The sequence below is a fragment of the Pelodiscus sinensis genome, chromosome 26 (assembly GCF_049634645.1).
Source record: "Pelodiscus sinensis isolate JC-2024 chromosome 26, ASM4963464v1, whole genome shotgun sequence".
In the NCBI taxonomy this organism is placed as follows: Eukaryota; Metazoa; Chordata; order Testudines; family Trionychidae; genus Pelodiscus; species Pelodiscus sinensis.
The window spans coordinates 16,226,906-16,242,375 of NC_134736.1; the positions used below are offsets into that span (position 1 = coordinate 16,226,906).

The 15,470-nt window shown below is 57.5% G+C and overlaps 1 long non-coding RNA gene across 1 annotated transcript in view; it reads right to left on the reverse strand.

Moving 5' to 3' along the window:
- LOC142820544 (uncharacterized) overlaps window positions 1-15,470 on the reverse strand; it is a 51,738-nt gene that overhangs the window by 8,765 nt on the left and 27,503 nt on the right. The window contains exon 4 of the long non-coding RNA XR_012897768.1: window positions 1,991-2,045. This is a non-coding gene — a long non-coding RNA (uncharacterized LOC142820544). The remainder of the gene's footprint in view (window positions 1-1,990; window positions 2,046-15,470) is intronic.

Sequence of the window (15,470 nt, forward strand, 5' to 3'; positions counted from 1 at the left end):
TGGAGAGGGCCTCGAGGTGGAGCCTGGGTCCATGCTGGCAGAGGTGTGGCTGGTGATTGCTGACGCGAGCCTGGGGCACAGGTGTTCGGACGGGCAGGCGGAGCGAGTGGCCAGGTGGCAGTGGGTGTGAACTCACCACTCGCCTCCCTTCCCACCCAAACCAGGACAGCACCACCCAACCTCGGCCCCACCCCTTTGCACACCTTCCTGGCCCGTGATCCTGGAGAATTCCTAGGCAAACAGCCTGAGAGACCCTCCGTGGGCACGGGGCTATGGCGACACGGCTGAGAATGGTCCCCGTGATCTGGTGGCTCTGCTGGGCAACAAGCCAAGGGACTGAGCTGGGCCGACATCCCAGAAGATTCCTCTCGGCACCTGGTCCAGGGACAGAGGTCCCTTTGCACAGAGATTCACGAGCCCAAGCTAAGCCCTGAGACCGGCTCAGTGCCCAGCAGATCCCTTGGCACAGCGCCCCAGAGGAGGCTGCTGGTTCTGCCCAGGGATCCCTAAATAGGGCTCCTCCTCCCCAGTGCTTTCTCAGGTCCCTGACCCACAGGCTCACGCTCAGCCAGGCTGACTGCCAGCTACCCTGGCCACAGCAACAGGGGGGCGGCTGAGGCAGGCCACAAACGTGAGCCCAACTGGCTTATTTACTAGGCAGCAGCACGGCCAAGGAGCAGCTCCAGCGAGCAAGAGGCAACTAGGGCAGCAGGTTATTCTTAGTAAGCGCGTGCGAGGCTGCAGCGCCGCGTTTAATGGATGCCCACCCCGGGTCTCTCTGCTCCTCAGGGCTGGAGGCTAGTTGCTTTCTCCCCCTCTCCGCTGCTTCCATGGCCCAGCGATGTGGCCGCGGAGGGAAGAACGCAGGGCTTGCCCGATCGGATGCGACGGTCGGCCCATCGAGCCCTGCATCCTGCTTTCCACCGCCACCCATAGCGGATGCTTTCGAGCAGCGGTTCCCAACCACCGGGCCGCAAACCGCTGACTGCCGGGCCACGGCGGCTGCTGGAGCTGAAGCCGACTGTTTGCAGCGGCTCTGGGGGGTGAGGATGGGGTACACCCCGGCCCGCTGAGCAGACGCACAGCAGTCGGCTTCCAGACAGCTGCAGCCTCCCCCTTTCCCCCTCCCCCGAGTGGTTGGAGCACCAGCGCCGGGTTCCTGCGGGGGGGGGGGGGGGGGAGGACACGACAGGGGAGGGAGAGAAAGCCCTGAGCCTCACTGTGCAACCCAGCTGGCAGAGAAGCAGCACGTCCCCTCCCTCTGCCGGCTGGGGGAACAGCAGCACGTGGGCAGCACTTCTCCCCCGCGAGCCAGATTGCGCAGTGAAGCTCGGGGCTTTCTCCCCGCCCCGCCCGGCAACTCCGGTTGCCTACATTAACCACCCTAGTTCGAACTAGGGGGCTAGTGTAGACATACCCTCAGAGAACTGATGGGCAGGATTCCCTGGGATACTAACATGAAGGGGAAAGGAGTCCAGGGGAGCTGGCAGTATTTTAAAGAAGCCTTATTAAAGGCACAGGAAGAAACCATCCCAATGTGCAGTAAGAAAAGAAAATATTGTAGGTGACCAGATTGGTTACTGGGGACATCCATGGTGAGCTGAAACACAAAAAGGAAGCTGACAAGAAGTGGAAACTTGGACAGATGACTAGGGAGGAGTATAAATATATTGCTCGAGAATGCAGGGGAGTTATCAGGAAGGTGAAAGTGCCATTGGAATTGCAGCTGGCAAGGAACGTGAAGGGTAACAAGACAGGTTTCTACAGCCATGTTAGAAAAGCTAGACATACACAAATCCATGGGCCCGGATTTAATGCATCCGAGGGTACTGAGGGAGTTGGCACATGTCATTGCGGAGCCTTTGGCCATTATTTTTGAAAACTTGTGGAGATCGGGAGAGATCCCGGATGACTGGAAAAAGGCAAATGTAGCGCTCATCTTCAAAAAAAGGAAGGACAATCCAGGGAACTACAGACCAGTCAGCCTTACCTCAGTCCCCGGAAAAATCATGGAGGGGATCCTTAAGGAATCCATTTTGAAGCACCTGGAAAAGAGGAAAGTGATCAGGTTAGTCAACATAGATCCACAAAGGGCAAGTTGTGCCTGACCAATCTGATTAGCTTCTATGATGAGGCAACTGGCTCTGTGGATATGGGTGTGACGTAGTGGGGGTACTTGCTGGGATGTGGTGACCCCTGCTGTCTGGAGCAAAACCCAGCAGGGAAAACCTCACTAGGCAGAGATAAGGACAAACTTGTTGAACCAGTGGCCAGACACCCCCCATGGAGAGGAACAAAGGAAGGTGAATGCGGCCCTGGCTGGGGGGCAGGGCTGGAAGTGGGTTAGTTGGTTGGTGGCTGTCTGGGAGGATGGACGAGACAGCCTAGGGAGAGGAGCTGGAGTTTTAGGGGCCCAGTCTCCCCCATCTCAAGGGGGCCTGAGGCATCCTAGCCCAGTTCCTGTAACCAGATTACATCTGTGCTGCGCTGTGCTGGAGGAGCAATAAACCACCCTCAATTCCACTGGCTGGTACAGTCTGTTTGTGCCATTTCGGGGTGCAGGAGACGGGGAACCCCCAACGTGCCGTCACACTGGTGTCAGGAGTGGGATGCACTGCACCCCGTGGATGAAGCTCCCAGCGGCAAGCGACAAGGCGCAGTAGAAGCAAGAGCCCTGGAGCCAGGCGTGCTGGAGACAGAGCGAAGCGGTTCCTGGGAATCGTGGGGCGCTGCAGCACTAGACTGGTGAGTCTTCACCAAGGGGACCAGCGGGCAGATGGCCTACGCCCGACTCTTGAAGGCAGAGCTGGTGGGGCTGTGCAGAGAGAGGGGCTTGCCTGTGCGGAAAGCAACCAAGGCCCAGCTGATTACCCAGCTGGAAGAGAATGACCAGCCACGGGGCCAGGATCTTGTCCCCAGGGGAAGCAGCCAGACCCCACCTGAGAGTGTGTCAGGCTCAGAGAGGGGGAGGAGCGCTGGAACCCACCGGAGAGATGAGACAGCATCTCCCGGGAGGCCTGCAAGCCGTAGCCCATCTAGGGCAGGGGCCAGACCAGCGGAGCTGCGGCGGCTGGAGATCCAGCTGCGGATGAAGGAATTGGAAGTACAGGACCGAGAGAAGGAGCGCCAAGATCGAGAGAGGGAGCGCCAAGATCGAGAGAGGCAGCGACAGCATGAGCTGGCCATGGCAGAGCGGAGAACCTGCGGGGCCCCGGCTGCGCCAAGAGTGGATGGGCCCCAGAGTCCCGGGGATGCCAGGCGCTTGGAGAGGCTCACGGTGGCCCAATTGAAGGACGTGGGCGACATAGACGGGTTCCTCAGCTCCTTTGAGAGGGCCTGTGGGCTGCAACAGGTCCCCCCAGCTGACTGGCTGCAGGAGCTCATCCCCGCACTGAACCAGGAGGCGGCCGGAGTGCTCAGTCAGCTGGAGGACCTACAGCCAGGGGATTACAACCGAGTCAAGGAGGCCCTGCTGCACAAGTTCGGGCTGACCCCCGAGATGTACAGGAAGAAGTTCCGGGGGATACAGAAAGGGCCACGGGAGACCTATGTGGATCTGGCCTCCCGCCTGGCGCAATACTGCAGCAAGTGGGTCTCGGGAGTCGGAGCCCAGACCGCAGAGGAGCTGCTCAAGCTGGTCATGATGGAGCAGTTCTATGAAGCGTGCCTACCCAAACTCAGGCTGTGGCTCAAGGACCGGAGACCAGAGAACCCCCAGGAGGCCGGGAGACTGGCGGATGAGTTCATGGAGAGCCGGTCCGGGGGTGAACGGGAGTCCCGGAGAGAAAGAGAATCGCGCAGAGACCGGTTCTCGGCGGAGCAACGGAGAGAGACACCTCCGAGGCGAGCCCCAGGGACCAGGACCAGTCATCGATACCCCAGAAAACCAGCCAGGGCCCGGGCAGAGCCGACCCGAATGGGCCCACAGAACCTAACTTGCCATCGCTGTGGGCAACGGGGCCACAAGAGGGCTCAATGCACCAGGCGCAAGAACAGGTCCCATGACCTGGGACGTTCCAGGGTTAACTGGCTGGGGCAGGAGGAAGGGCCGGCTGCCCCAGTGGCAGGGGCTGGCCGGCAAACCTCCGCTCGGGGAGGGGGGAAGGATGCTCAGTGCACCTCCCCTGGGAGGTCTGACCCTCGGGAGACAGATTTATCCGTGCACCGGGTGGGGGCGGGGCGGCCCCTGCGGAGGGACTGCCTCGTACCCCTGGAGGTGGATGGCAGGAAGGTGACGGGTTTCTGGGACACGGGGGCGGAGGTGACGCTGGCCCGGCCCGACATAGTGGCCCCAGACCGTATGCTACCCGACACTCAGCTGACACTGAGGGGCATAGGCGGCACCCCCTTTAAGGTACCCGTAGCCAGGGTGCATCTGAAATGGGAGGCCAAGGAGGGCCCCAAGGAAGTGGGGGTGCACCCGCACTTGCCCACCGACGTGCTAATGGGGAGTGACCTAGAGGAGTGGCCAGACGGACCCCACAGGACGCTGGTCACCACCCGTAGCCAGAGCAAGCGAGGGGCTTGCGGCCCGGAACTCGAGGAGGTTCCCCAACAGGGGGCCCAGGGCCCCGTCCCAGCAGACCTAGAGTTGGACCTAGGCAGTGGGGGGAACCACGGCCCTGTCCCAACCCCAGCCGCTGAATTCCAGGCGGAGGTGCGAGCGGATCCCTCCTTGCAGGCCCTGAGGGACCGGGCTGACCTGGGTGCCGCTCAACCCCTAGGAGGAGATTGCCAGGAGAAGTTCCGGTGGGAGAGGGGATTTCTGTACCGGGAATGGCTTTCCCCCGGGACGGTAGGCAAGTGGGGGCTCCAGCGGCAGCTGGTGGTTCCCCAAAGGTATCGCCGCAAGCTGCTACACCTGGCCCATGACATCCCGTTCTCGGGACACCAGGGGATCCGGCGCACGCGGCTGAGGCTGCTCCAAAACTTCTATTGGCCGGGGATGTTTGCAGCTGTCCAGCGGTACTGCCGGTCCTGCGACTCCTGCCAACGAGTGGGGAAGGCCCAAGACAGGAAGAAAGCTGCATTGAGACCCCTGACCATCATAGAGGAGCCTTTCCAGAAGGTGGCGATGGATATTGTGGGGCCCTTCAGCAGAGCGACCCGGACAGGGAAGAAATACATCCTGGTGGTGGTGGACTTCGCCACCCGCTACCCCGAGGCCGTGGCCCTGCCCTCCATCGAGGCAGACACGGTGGCAGACGCACTGCTGACCATTTTCAGCAGGGTGGGGTTTCCCCAGGAGGTTCTCACGGACCAGGGATCCAACTTCATGTCGGCCCTGCTCCGGTGCTTGTGGGAGAAGAGTGGGGTGCAACACACCTGGGCCTCGGCGTATCACCCCCAGACCAACGGGTTGGTGGAGAGGTTCAATGGGACTCTGAAGCAGATGCTACGGACCTTTATGCACAAACACCCGCAGGACTGGGACAAGTACCTACCCCACCTGCTGTTTGCATACAGGGAAGTGCCCCAGGAGTCCACGGGGTTCTCGCCGTTCGAGCTGTTATATGGGAGGCGAGTGAGGGGCCCCCTGGACTTATTGAAAGACGAGTGGGAGGGGAAGGTCTCCCCGGAGGGTGAGCCGGTCGTGGAATACGTCCTGACATTCCGGGAAAGACTTGCCGAGCTCATGGGCCTGGCCAGAGAGAACCTGAGCAGGGCCCAGAGGAAGCAGAAGGTCTGGTACGACCGCAATGCACGGGCCCGCGCCTACGCTACCGGGGACCAGGTGATGGTCCTGATCCCCGTGCGGAAGAACAAGCTGCAAGCCGCCTGGGACGGCCCCTTCAAGGTGGTTAAGCAGCTGAACGAGGTGAACTACGTGGTGGAGCTGACGGGCCGGACGCGCGGCCAGCGGGTATATCATGTTAACATGATGAAGCCGTACTGGGACAGGGAGAACTTGGTGCTGGCCGTGTGTAAGCCCTGGGAGGAGCAGGGGGAGGATCCCCTGGTGGGCCTGTTCCCTGGGACCGGAGAGGACTCTTCGCTGGAGTCAATTTCCCTCTCGGACCAGCTCACCCCGGCCCAGCAGGCCGAGATCCGGGAGGTGCTGCGCTCCCATCAGCAGCTGTTCTCCAACAAGCCGGGTCTCACCAACCTGGCTGTCCACCGGGTGCAGACGGGCACTCACCCCCCGGTGCGCTGCTCCCCATTCAGGGTCACAGGGAAAACAGCCCAGGACCTGGAGAGAGAGGTCCAGGACATGTTGGCCCTGGGGGTGATCCAGCCGTCTTCCAGCCCCTGGGCCTCTCCCGTGGTGCTGGTTCCCAAGAAGGACGGGTCGATCCGGTTCTGCGTGGACTACCGGAAGCTCAACGCCATCACGGTGTCCGACGCCTACCCGATGCCAAGGCCCGATGAGCTCCTGGACAAGCTGGGGGGAGCTCGCTACCTCACCACCCTGGACCTAACCAAGGGCTACTGGCAGGTGCCGCTAGACCAGGAGGCCAGACTGAAATCGGCTTTCATCACGCCACTGGGGCTCTATGAGTTCCTGGTCCTACCCTTTGGCCTCAAAGGGGCGCCGGCCACCTTCCAGCGCCTGGTGGACCAGCTGCTGAGGGGAATGGAGAACTGTGCCCTAGCGTACATCGATGACATCTGCGTCTTCAGCCAGTCCTGGGAGGACCACGTGGCCCAGGTCAGCCAGGTACTGGATCGGCTGAGGGAGGCTGGACTGACTGTAAAGGCTGGGAAGTGCAAGGTTGGAATGGCCGAAGTGTCCTACCTGGGCCATAAGGTGGGGAGCGGCTGCTTGAAGCCAGAGCCGGCCAAAGTGGAGGCCATCCGGGACTGGCCTGTGCCCCAGACCAAGAAGCAGGTCCAGGCTTTCATTGGGATGGCGGGGTACTACCGGAGGTTTGTGCCCAACTTCAGCTCCATCGCTGCCCCGATCACAGAGCTGTGCAGGAAGGGGAGGCCCGACAGGGTGGTCTGGACGGAGCAGTGCCAGAGGGCTCTCTGTGCACTGAAGGGAGCCCTGGCCAAGGCTCCAGTGTTGGTAAACCCAGACTTCGACAAGCCCTTTATCGTGTTTACTGACGCCTCGGACACTGGGCTGGGGGCGGTGCTGATGCAGGCGGACGAGAAAGGGGAACGTCACCCCATCGTGTACCTGAGCAGGAAGCTGCTGCCCCGGGAGCGGAGCTACACGACCGTAGAGAGGGAGTGCCTGGCCATGGTGTGGGCCCTGCAAAAGCTGCAGCCGTACCTGTTTGGCCGGCGTTTCACGGTGTTCACCGACCACTGCCCCCTGACCTGGCTACACCAGATGAAAGGGACGAACGCCAAGCTGCTGCGGTGGAGCCTGCTCCTGCAGGACTACGACATGGAAGTGATCCACGTCAAGGGGAGCGCCAACATCATCGCCGACGCGCTGTCCCGTAGCGAGGGGCCCGAACTTCCCCAGGTCACGAGCGGAGTGACCCTGCTCAGTTCGCTCTCGGAGGGGGGAGAACTGTGACGTAGTGGGGGTACTTGCTGGGATGTGGTGACCCCTGCTGTCTGGAGCAAAACCCAGCAGGGAAAACCTCACTAGGCAGAGATAAGGACAAACTTGTTGAACCAGTGGCCAGACACCCCCCATGGAGAGGAACAAAGGAAGGTGAATGCGGCCCTGGCTGGGGGGCAGGGCTGGAAGTGGGTTAGTTGGTTGGTGGCTGTCTGGGAGGATGGACGAGACAGCCTAGGGAGAGGAGCTGGAGTTTTAGGGGCCCAGTCTCCCCCATCTCAAGGGGGCCTGAGGCATCCTAGCCCAGTTCCTGTAACCAGATTACATCTGTGCTGCGCTGTGCTGGAGGAGCAATAAACCACCCTCAATTCCACTGGCTGGTACAGTCTGTTTGTGCCATTTCGGGGTGCAGGAGACGGGGAACCCCCAACGTGCCGTCTGGGGAAGTCAGTGGATGTGATACACCTTGACGTTAGCAAAGCTTTTGATATGGTCTCCCACAATATTCTTGCCAGCAAGTTAAGGGAGTATGGATTGGATAAATGGGCTGTAAGGTGGATAGAAAGCTGGCTAGACTGTCAGGCCCAGTGGGTAGTGATCAATGGCTCCATGTCAGGTTGACAGTCGGTTTCTAGCGGAGTGCCCCAAGGATCAGTTCTTGGACTGGTTTTGTTCAACATCTTTATTAATGACCTGGATATGGGGATGGATTGAACCCTCAGCAAGTTCACAGATGACACTAAGCTAGGGGGAGAGGTAGATATGCTGGAGGGCAGGTATAGGTGTCCAGAGTGACCTGGACAGATTAGAGGCTTGGGCGAAAAGAAATCTGATGAGGTTCAACAAGGACAAGTGCACAGTCCTGCAGTTGGGACGGAAGAATCCCAAGTATTGTTACAGGCTGGGGACCGACTGGCTAAGTAGCAGTTCTACAGAAAAGGACCTGGGGGTTACAGTGGATGAGAAGCTGGATATGAGTCAACAGTGTGCCCTTGTAGCCAAGAGGGCTAATGGCATATTAGGGTGCATTAGGAGGAGCATTGCCAGCAGATCCAGAGAAGTGATTATTCCCCTTTATTAGGCACTAGTGAGGCCTCATCTGGAGTACTGCATCCAGTTGTGGGCACCCCACTATAGAAGGGATGTGGACGCATTGGAAAGGGTCCAGCGGAGGGCGACCAAAATAATTAGGGGGCTGGAGTGCATGACCTATGAGGAGAGGCTGAGGGATTTGGGTTTTTTCAGTCTGCAGAAGAGAAGAGTGAGGGGGGATTTGAGAGCAGCCTCAACTTTCTGAAGGGAGGTTCCCAAGAGGAAGGAGAGAGGCTGTTCTCAGTAATGACAAGTGGCAGAACAAGGAGCAATGGTCTCAAGTTACAGTGGGGGAGGTCCAGATTGGATATTAGGAAAACCTATTTCCCTAGGAGGGTGGTGAAGCGCTGGGATGGGTTACCTAGGGAGGAGGTGGAGTCTCCATACCTAGAGGTGTTTAAATCCTGGCTGGACAAAGCCCTGGCCGGGTTGATTTAGTTGGGTTGGTTCTGCCATGGGCAGGGGGCTGGACGCGATGACTCCTGAGGTCTCTTCCAGCTCTAGGATTCTATGGAGCTACATCAGGGAGGGTTGGGAGGGATTTTTCTGAAGGTCAGTGACCCCCGACCCAAAAAAGGTTCCCCACTCCTGCCATAAATCAAGAGAACATGGGAACCTTTTGTGTTAGACATAAATTAATTTTACTTGATTTTAAATGAAGTTTGATAAACTAACATGAGGAAGTTAAAGTGTTTAGTCTGGTTAATAATTCACATGAACATTTCCCTTCTTACTGGTTAAATGAATCCGTTCTCCTGAGCTGCAGCTCTAGCCAAATGGCTCGTGCGTAATTATGTAATTAACAGCGAGTTTCCATTGGTCACTGGTGGCCCACGGAACGGTCTGCACTGAGCCAGGCGGGCCACAGGCCAAACTGTCTGAGAGCCACTGGCACAAGGTGCTGGGTGGCACTGGGCAGGGAGGCAGTGTGGTAGGCACCCTGGCGCTGCAGGGCTGGAGCTGCGGGTGCAGGTGGGAGGGAAGTGCAAGGGTGGCAAAATGTTGGGGTGAGGGGCTCAGTGGGTGAGTTATTCCAGCCCCCGACAGTGACCCATCAGCTAATCCACTCGTACATGGCCTGTGGTCACTCCCCATATTCGCCAGCCGGCCATAGGCATTGCTCCTGCCCATCAAATCCGCCCCCCTTCCTTTTCCCTTCTGAAAGGGGCCTGCGCTCACCCCACCGCAGCCCCACTGATGTGAGGAGGGCCACAGCTGCGAGCGATGTTTGGCCCAAGGAGGGGGAGTTCCGAGGATCAGGACCCCCGGATTCTGTTCCGGCTGAGCCCGACTCCCCATGAGACTAAGTCCAACTCAGGCACATTGTACAGATGGGAAACGGGGGCGTGAGATGCCGCTCTCATCCCATATTGAGTCAGTGGGAGAAACCGAGTCTCCCGGCTCCAGTCTACTGCGCGACGCAATTGCTACACAACCAGTCACCGGCCGATTGTTTCTTTGGGCCACCCCATTGGCCTGCAGCGCCCCCGTCCTGTCTCGACTTGGCAGGGACCATCCTTGGGCTGTGTTTGTTCAGCGCCTCGCACAGGCTGTGTCTAGACTAAAAGTCCAAGGGCTTCACCCCCAGGCTGGGGGCTGCAGCTTGAGCCCAGTTCCCCGGGTGGAAGCTCTCCGGCTTGGCTTAGTCCCAGATGGTGGGTTCGGTCTTTGATCTTAGGCTCCAGCAAGTCTAAGCCTGCTCTAAACCCTTTCCCCAGCCATAAGACAGAGGAGATGATACTCGCCTACCTGCCACGCCCAGTGTGACGTCTCATGTGTCATCAATGCCTGGAGAGGCTCAGATCACAGGAAAAAGGGAAACCCCTAGAAGAAACTCACTAGAATCGGGATGGAGGGAGCAATGCTCTGTGCAGCTTTCACCTGGGATTGACTTCCCGCTCCCCCCAAATCAAGGTGGTCCAGCTGCTCCCCAGATCGCTGCTTCTCCTGTGCCAAAGCCGCCGAGGGCTCTGGGAAAAGACTTCCTAACCCAGCCGGGCTCCGCTCCTTGGGGACAGCTGTTGGCAGGGAGTGATTTGTTTCTGTGTGTGAAGAGCCCATTTTCCACGCCGGGCAGCTTGTCCAGGAGATGGTGAATGCCCCTTGGAGATTAATAAAGGCTGGGGAAGCAAGGCTGTAACAGTGCAGCCAGGAACACACGCCAGCCCGTTGCCTCCCCCAGAAACAGCCATGGCATAGCTGTGAGATGCTCCTGCAAAGAGCAGGGGGACAGGAGACAGCACATCCATCCAGATCTCTGCACGAGTGCCCCTACACCAGCTATCCCAATGGAAAACGTGTGCGAAAGACGAATGTTTCGATTCAGTGCATGTCTTTGAGTAGAGCCCTGCGCAGATACAAAGGAGCAGAAATCCACAGATTTGCAAGGCCCTATCTATCCGCAAGAGGAATATCTATGCCAGTCCAACGCCAGGTGTGGATGCTGTTAGAAGGGGGCCTTATTCCAAATTAGCTAAATCCTACTTGGAAAAAACAGCATCCACGCATGGAGTTAATCTGGAATAGTTAATTCACTTTAAATTCACACCTAACCTTACCCGAGATTAACGTTCCTCAGGAGTCAAATCCTTTTGCACTGGTATAAACGACTCTCCAGAGCGCAAGGGGGCAGAGATGCATGCTACAGGCGGACAGGATACGAAATGTAATGTTCCAGGAGAATCCAGTCTGCGTGCCTTGGGCCAGGACTGCAACAGCAGAGGCTGCCGTGGGTTGTGCGGTCCCCACAGGAAGGGTGGGTCAGGAGTGAAAAGCCCTGGCCGGGCCGTGTGCTCATTAGCAATCGGAGGCTGCTGCACTATGCCTTCCTGTTCACAGCCCCCCAGAGTGCAGGCTTTCTCCCCTTTCTAAATGACTCTGGGACCAGGGAGGGTCGCAGACAAGGCGTGGGTGGCCTCCAGCCCATTGGCAGCACATACCTGATGCAGCATTTAGGGGCCACTGGAAAAGGAAGGCTGTTGGGGGGGAGGGGAGAGGTGTCATTTACACTATGTCAACACTGCAAATGAAGGCAGAACTGTAGCAACGAAGGCATACGCTTCAGTGATAACAAAGACACTGAAGGTCCGCTGGACACTGGCAGGGCTGGCAACCCCACATATGTACACAGGGAGCAATGTTCCCTCTCATTTTTTCCATCCGTGTGCAGAATAAATTTTGTTATGTGCACTGAGGCAGGTGCACCACCAAGAGAAACACCTGCCCCCGGTTGCTGTGGGTGTACTGCTAATCATCTGGATGGCACCTGAATCTTGGGTGGGTGCTCAGCTTACAGGGAACACTGCCTAGGATGTCTGACAGGTTTGTACTGGACACCAGGGGCGGCCCATCCATATAGGTAAACTAGGCGGTCGCCGAGGGTGCCAAGTTACATGGGGTGCTAAATGGTGGCGCAGCATCGTTGAGGGGTTTGGAGGTGGGGGCGTCGATTGCAGGGTTCGCCTAGGGCGCCAGTTGCTGGCAGCTAGTCTAGGGCACCGAATCTGTGCGGAAGTCTGTGCTTCCACATCCTTGCTGCTATTGTTACCAGTGCTAGCGAGAGGAAAGCCGGCACCGGTACACCTGCCCACGCGGCAATCACACTTCCTTTTGCAGCATAGGCCTCCCTTCGCATTTTCTGTTCATCTGGCTCCCTGATATGGAAACAATAACAATATGTTTCCATGGGAGGAGAGACAGGTGAACAGTGGGATATAGCTCTCTATAAATAAATAAAGCAAGCCGCTTCTAGCCCAGAAACTGCTGCTGATCCCTCCCTGCCGCTAACAGCCCACGCACTGGATGGGGCCCAAACACGCCTCCTCTGGGCTAACCTTTAGGGATACCCTGAACAACACGCTTGCCCTGACCCTGGCTGTTGATCAGGGCGGGACCTCTCAGTCCTGTCCCTGGCTCCCTGCTTCAGCCACGTCTTCCAAGCTCTGATCCGGGAACAGCACAACCGGCACGGACACAGACAGGCGGGCACATGTACTGCTGGATGCACCATCGCATGGCATCTTTCTGGCCGTCCCAAACCTCTAAGATGCCGGCCACAGTCTCTCATATGGGTGGGAGCAGGACTGGTCCTGTCCGTTTTATGAATCCTGGGTATCAGTGGGCAAGTCTACCCAGCAAAAAACCAGACCCAAGGCAGTGAATCTCAGTCTGGCTCAACAGATTCAGGCTCACTCTATGGGGCTAAAAGTCGGGAGCTTGCACCCTTTCCCTGGGACACTGTTCCCCTGCCTGATCGAAAGCTCGATCTACACGTCCCGGACAAGGACAACCCCCGAGAGGTTCTCAAGAGCTGGGCTCCCTTTTAGGGAGGTTTCCAAGTGCCCAGTCCCATTCCCAGTTCACTCCCACTTCTGTACCAGGTGCCACATACGTCAACGGCAGGTGAATTCTTTGGAAAGTCTGTGACCTCGGGCAAGTCCCTTCCCAGCTCAATGGCTCCATTTCCCTGTCTGTAAAATAGAGCTAACAAACTCCAAGAATTCCACGGGGATTTCAACAATCTCCATCTCATTAGCAACCTCAGCCTGGGCCAGTCCACACACGAGATCCACTGACACTGCAGTGCAAATGAACGATGGTCACATAAACACCCTGTACTGGAAACCTGCTGACCCCATTATCTACATGCCTCTAGCTTCCATCCAGGACACGTCTTACAATCTGTTGTCTACAGCCAAGCCCTAGGACACAGCCGGATCTGCTGCAATCCCACAGACAGAGACAAACACCTACAAGATCTTTATCAGCCATTCTTAAAACTGAAATACCCACTTGGGGAAGTGAGGAAACAGATTGACAAGGCCAGACGAATACCCAGAAGTCACTTACTCCACGATAGGCCCAATGAGGAAAATAACAGAATGCCCCTGGTCACCCCCTACAGCCCTCAGCTCAAACCCCTCCAGTGCATCACTGACAATCTACAGCCTAGGACGTGAGGAATTGTTTCTCGCAGGCCTTGGGAGACAGGGCAATCCTTGCCTATAGGAAGCCCCCTAACCTGAGGCAAATACTTGCCAGCAGCCACACACCACAGCACGGATACACTCACCCAGGAATCTACCCCTGCCACAAACCCTGTTACACATCTATACAAGCGACACCACCACACAACCTAACCACATAAGCCACAGCACCAGGGGCTCATACACCTGCACATCCTAGTCTAACGTGATAGATGCCATCAAATGCACATCCATATGCTCCCTGCTGCCGTGGGGGCCCGGATTGCAGCCTCTCAATCGACTGGGATACACATACTAAATGGTCGTCAGCTTGCAGACCGAGGGCCAAGCAGTGGGAAGCGCTGAGCAGCAGGAGATCAACACCTCTTAGATTTGGGGCCTCAAAGATGTCCCAAAGGATCTCCCAGACCCATATCCTCAGAAGTACACAGGCATCTAACTCCCCTTGATTTCAACCACAGGCTGCTGAATACAATTCAGAGCAGAGCATTTTCTGCACCAGCTCAGACTAAAGCAAAATTAGTCACCAAGACTCACAGGTGCAAGCTAGAATAGTCCGTGCAGCACTGTGTCCCTGAATCCAGAGCCAATAGGAACAGAGGGAGCATCTGTTGCTTTAGCTAATCCAGATGTAAGGGCTGAGGGCAGGGGCAAGGAAACCCTTCCATTACGGGATGAAAATCAGCCTCGGACAAAGCACCGATTTAACGCAGATCGTGTCGTACGTGGCAGTTGGCCGTGGGAGATCGGGGGGCTGCAGCTGCTGAGGCAGATGACGCGGGCCCATCAAGGGGCAGGGCTTGAGCAGCGAGCAGCACCGCAGTGTCAGCACAGGCCTGGCAGAAAAGAGACAGAAGCAGAGCGAGCTGAGCTGGACAGGTGCTCTCAGCCACCGCTGCCCCTCCAAAGGATTCTGACACACGCCTTGTCCCTCTAATCTGATTGGCTGTTGCCACGGTTTCATCCTTGCATCACCTCTCACACTGAGCATCCAGAGGCCTTACAGCTGCAAGGAGCAGCACAAGTCAGGGCGCTAGAGCTAAGGACAGGGCAGGAGCAGCAGTGGAGGAGATGGGTAAGAGACTGAGAACACAGGCCACGACATAAGGCCGCCTCTACATGATGGGATTTCATTGCTTGGGCAGCACAAGTTTCCTCCCCATCGCTGAGGGAGAGAAAGCAGCAAGGAGCTCTCCGAACCCGACTGGACCCAGCTAGGTCTCTGTGCTCAGTAGATCTCACTGGTGGGACGTTCTCCCTGCTGCTCACTTTAGATGCCCCCTTCCCTAATTGCCCCTCTCCCCCATTACTTGTAATATGCCCACTCTCCAGGGCTCCCTGCTGGGAGAGATTTGGCAGATTTTCTCAGTGCTTGGCATTCAGAAACAGGGCACGGCCAGCCCAGCGCTCAGACAGCACCAGCCAACCCTCCCACCCCGCAGCTACGAGACTAGCTATACAATCCGAAGATTTGTTAAAAGTATGGACCGATGCTGGGTTCTGATTCTCCACTCTCTGAGGGGTTGAGCCTTTAAGGGTCACATTTCCCAGCCTCCCACCCCAGCACCAAGTGAACAAGTCACTCATTTGGATTTCTTTTCAATGCAAGCCACGGTGCTGCCATACTTAGTCACCTGACTCCAGGAGCTGGGGCTTTGAAAAGCCAGATCCCAATGATCACAAGACTCAGGCTAGCACAGAGAGGGTCGGCAGCGCTGCAAATGGGGCCAGCTTTGGCAGAGATGTCAGTTCCCAGTGTGCCAAGCTCCCTGGCAGGTCTAGCCCTGCTGGCTGTTTTCACATGCTCCTTTTGACACTTAGTTGAGAGGGTCAGATACGTCCATGGTGAAAAACAGCCAGCGAGAGGATCTGGCCAGATCTGCTTGGCTTCTGCCAGCTCTTATTAAAAAAAGTCAAACCTCCTGCAGGTGGAT